Source organism: Calonectris borealis, chromosome 12 (assembly GCF_964195595.1).
Source record: "Calonectris borealis chromosome 12, bCalBor7.hap1.2, whole genome shotgun sequence".
In the NCBI taxonomy this organism is placed as follows: domain Eukaryota; kingdom Metazoa; phylum Chordata; class Aves; order Procellariiformes; family Procellariidae; genus Calonectris; species Calonectris borealis.
This window is the reverse complement of record NC_134323.1, coordinates 19,644,885-19,650,001: the sequence shown is the minus strand read 5'-3', so window position 1 is coordinate 19,650,001 and position 5,117 is coordinate 19,644,885.

Below are 5,117 nucleotides of genomic sequence, written 5' to 3'. Positions count from 1 at the left end.
CTTCGCAGCGCTGGCTCGAATTCCCCTGCAAGCACGGGGCTATGGTTACAGGCAGGGAGAGGCGGCGGGTACCTGCCGCCAAGTCACGCCTTCGGCCGCGGGTGCCGGAGGGAGGCTGCGCACCCTTCCAGCAGCGACGCAGGGTGCTTCGCCCATAAAACCCTGGCAGGGGAAGCCTGTCTGTGTTTAAGACCGTGGCCGATAGAGGAGTGAGGTGGCCCTACATGCGTGCACGGCCGGCACCCGAAGAGCAGGTTGAGGTCTTGCAGCTCTATGTTTTCCCCCGCCCTCTGAAAAATTGTTGCGGGAGGAGCGTCGGCGGGTGCCACAACGCGGGCAGGCAGATAGGGAGGTTGTTTTGCCGGGGCTGCTGCGTGCAGAGGCAAGACAGGTTACACACACTGCCGAGCCTGTTTCAAAACTTCCAGGCTGGGGAAATCCTCCTTGAGAAACGCTCCAGTCAGCATAACGCCGGTATTTATAAGTATTTACATCAGGGAGAGGGCATAAATGCCTGATGTGTGAATTTGTGATGCTCATTTATTAAAAAACCACAGTCTTTCACTTGGTAGAGGGGAGAGCTTTCATGGTGGATCTCAACATATGGCTGAAGTTAACCAGTTACATCCTTTCTGAAGATCTATAGCTGCCTGTCAGGGAGCATCGTGCTCTGGTTTGCTCTGGACACCTACATCCTCCCCCAGGCATCACGACTACAGGATTCACTTAGGCTTAAATTGTCTCGAAGGTGTAAACTATGAGATTAAGATCCTCCTTTGACAGTGAAAACTGCATTGAGGGAATAAATATCATTCCCAGTCAGAGAAAAACATACGTGTAATTTTCTGCAGGAGAATAGTTTCCTCTCCATGGCTCTGGAGCAGTGCAGATGGTGACACCCGGACCATGATGGGGCCAAGACCCCAGACTCTCACCTGTGTGACAGCCCACAGTACCCAAAACCTGGCCAACTTCCATCAAACTGGTGTTTTCCCATGGAGCGTTTCAGTGTTGCCTATTTGCATCTCCCCGGTCCCACCAGCTCTAGCAAAAGCCCCCGTGGGACACCCCACCAGCATGATGCTGCAGATAACACACGTTGTCCCAGGCTGTGTCCCACTGAAGTGGTCTGGAGGGAGGACTTCTTTCCGAAGACCGAGGGGAAAGCGAAGCGATTGGGAAACACCCTGCTAATAGCCGGGCTCTCGTAAAACACAGCTGGGGCTTCCTAACTCCCTTGGCTCCTGATTGAGAAATGCTTTCTTAATGACCTCAACTGGATGCGTCAGGCAGATGAAGGAAGTTCCTGCGTTGCTGGCACAGCCCTCCTTCCCATGGGAAAATGTCCATGAATAATGCTGGGCACTGATTTTCAGGCAGCTCACATCCAGACCTGGCCCAGGGTTTAAGCAAGGTGCTTAGCCGGCGCTCGAAGGCAGCCCGGGCTCCCAGAGGGATATAAAGATTTAGACCTTATCGAAATGTATGGGAATTAGGTGGCAAAACATCTCCGAGCTCACACATGCTTTTGAACTGGTGCCCTCCCTCTGTAGCGTTTGTAAGGAGCTGGAGCACAGCCAGCCGGCCCCGCGTGGTCCCGATACCGCAAAGCCGGCGCTGCCTGGCAGGGAAACGCGTTCTTCTGTTCACCTGACCGCGTCTGTAGTCACGGCCTTGGGATCGTGTTGAGTCGTTCCTCGTGTCTCTGATAGAAAAGTGGTGGAAAACATCTCCCCCCGCTCTAGGCAGCTAGGAAAAATATTTTCTTGGTTTTGTTCTTGCTTTTCTCATCCCGAAACCTCACCCATCATCCACGCAACCGGCATTCGGCAAGGGGAGCTGCCACCCGTGAGGAGCCCGGGGCTCTGCTGTGTGCAATGAGGACGTGGACTGCGCGGTCCCCAGCGCGGCTCTCGTTAGCCAAGCGCTGCTGACAATACGGCTAATTGAGCAACAGGCTCTCGCTGATGGTTTCCTTATTTAACTTCCTCCTCTTGGCAAAAAGCTGCTGCTTGCGGAAACACATGTAGCTCAGCGCTGGGTACACAGCCCGGAGAAGAACGAGATCCAGAATCTATGCAGCGTGGACACGGGCCAAGACGCCACATCCCGGGTCGGCGTGGAGGCACCCGCTGAGCCCCGGCGTTGGAGCCACCTTCCTCCTCGGCTGGGGGGGAATGATACAGTGAGGGGTACGACAAAAATACCGAGACAAACAGGACACAGAAAAGGAGAAATACGCATTGATGAGCATAATAACGCACCATAATAATTGGTGCGGTTTTGGTTTATTATCCAGCAGACCTGCAGCTCGGGAGAAACAGTATTGTTTGGGCTCAGGACCACAGTCACCTCTATGTTCATTCAGTTCTGTAACGTAAAATTACATTTTAGCACCAATGAAATTGAATAAATGCAGAAAGGAAACGCAGTTGTTGCTCACTATTTGCCACACATTCCGCAAAATTGCTGAACGGACTGAAGTTTCATTTTCTTGCTGCTTTTGATTTCTGCCCGTTAGGAAATCTAATGGAAAATTCATATATTTTGCTATGTCATGGCTCAGAAAATGCTGGGAATAAACTGAATCAAGACTATAATGTAAAGAAAACAACACTAATACAAGTTGTATTTCTTCATTCTGGTATAAGACATAATTTTCACACTATAAAAATATAACACGCAGCCCAATTCACACTATAAAAATATAACACGCAGCACCTTTATAGTATTTCCTATTTAACTGGGTAATAAAGCTCAGGGTCAGACTGCAGTTCTAAGTCGGCTATTTGGGAAACCTTTTTTTTTTTTTAAATAGAAAATACCTGTTATGAAGACGTATACAGCAAAGCAGCTGTAATCTGAGATTAGGTGAGCCCAAAAGATCGCCGCTGTGAGGGCAGGGTGCTGCTTTCAGTTCAAAACTCACAGCTCCCTCCCCTGCTTCCCTCGCCGTAACCAGGGCTCCTCACACTTTCGTTCCTCTTGTGCCACCTTGAGGGAAAAAACCTCTGGTGCATGGGTAGAATTTACTGAGTTTACTGCTACCCAAAAATCCAAATACTCTGCTTTCAGGTCGGGTTTTTCCCAGGCCCCTGGGCAGAACATCTGCTGCTCCTGGTTATAAAAGCAAAGAACAAAGTTTTGGGCCATGGTTCCTTTCCATCTCGTCAGTGCTACTGATAACGGCTGGGTGAAACCCTTAGGTCTGTCCTTAGCTGTGTCACCAGGAAGGAAGGGGGAATTTAATTAAATCTCTTGGTTTCTGTTTGCACAACCTCCACTGCTTAAATTGGGAGACTCACCTGGCAGGGCGGCTCGGGCTGGGTGAAGTGAGCCCCACCATCCACATCTCCGTCTTGGAAATCGTCAAAAGGTCTTTTTTGTTTTGCACAGCTTCTCCTGTGGTTCTTGCTATTTGACTGCATAGAAAGGTAACAAGAAGGAGGAAACAATGGGAAGAAACAGGACTTACCTCTGTAGATTCACCAGCAAAAGGTGTCGTCTTTATATATCTTTAAAGGACACTAAATGATGCTGTAAATGCTTTTGCCATAGACAGACAATCGATGCTCACCTGACACGACCTCCAGAGAAAAATCTAGCCTGCGTAGACAGCGTGGGGTGGGAGAAGTAAACAACCTCCTGTATGAACAAACCCTGCTAGTAGAGGCGAAGAGAAACTGTCGGTCTCCAAAGACTCTTCCATGGATTCTCTCAACCTCGTAGGCTTCTTCACTGCTCATGAAACTATGGAACAGCTTCCTGAAGGTAACCAAAACACTTCTGCACATAAAGCTTAACGGAGTTCTGAACTAGGCATGTCAAAATCACAGCAATTTTTTTTTTATTATTCTCATATTTACAACTTCTGCAGATTGCCGACCTAGAGATGCAGACCTAGAGATGCAGACCCCTGACTTCTTGAAGATCTATTATAATGTTTGTCCTTCTGTTGATTCCAGCTTTTGGGTTCATGGATGCACTGGTAGCACTTCAGCGTCATCTGCAGATGATGCCTTAGGTCACACAATGTTTTTTCCACAAAGACCGTTAGCGAGCTACATCAACAGAAACTATATTTGCTCGCATTAACATGGGAACAAGTTGAAATCAAAACATAATTCTGTGGTGTTCACCAAATAGATCCTTCTCTTGAAAGCCAAGGTGCTTAGTCCACCTCACACTTCACAGCAGGAGGCACGAGTTATGTACACACATCCCGTAATCTCCCCATCCAAACAGGCCATATGACCATTGCCAAGAGAAGCTCAAGTCATCCCAAGGATGACTTCACTGCCAGACTGAAGAGCTACTCTCACACCTAGTGTTAGCTGGCGTCTTCTCAAAACCCACAAAAAACCTTTCCAAAGCAATGAAACCCACTGCTGTTCCCTCCTTGGCTTAAATTACCGGCAGTTTCCCTCCCTGTGACTCCTCTGTTATGATTTCAGGGCAGAAGGGAAGCAATGCAGCCGGGCTCCTGCCCACTCATGACAAGCAGGTAGAGCAAAACCGGTGTGGGTGGAGCTGGTGGGATGGTGAAGTCTTACCTGCTCCTGGAAACGCAGTGCTCAGCAGCCCAACCTCTCAGCGCCAGGCTCCTCTTGCAGCCCGGGTATCCTGCAGTGGGCACCAGCCCAACGCCGGCCTCTGGCTTGGTTTACTTTTCCACCCTTCGAGCAAGCCTTGGCCTCCTGCGAAGCTGTCTGAGCAGCCGCTTGCGCAGCGCAAACCACCTGAGCTGGCAGCTGAAACCCCTCCAGCAGTGAACAACAGCTCTGAATCAAGAAGGAGAATGCCTGGTCAAATAAAAGGGTCACCTTCTACTTGGGTCACCATCACTGTCCTCTTTACGGTCCTGTCCATCAGCTCCTCTTTGGGCAATGGAAATGAAGGCGCCAAGTCTGACCCACAAAGGTGGCCCCTCTGAAAGGGGACACTGGTGGTAGTTGTGTTTTGGGGGCCTGTCACCTCCCTTCCAGTGGACAAAATTACTTTTGGCTCCCTGTGCCTATGCTTTCTGAGCTCTCCCAACAATTAAAATTTAAAAGATTTGTCCTTTTTTTCATAATTCGAAGCCAAGCGTATGTCAAGAACACACAACTGAAACTAGG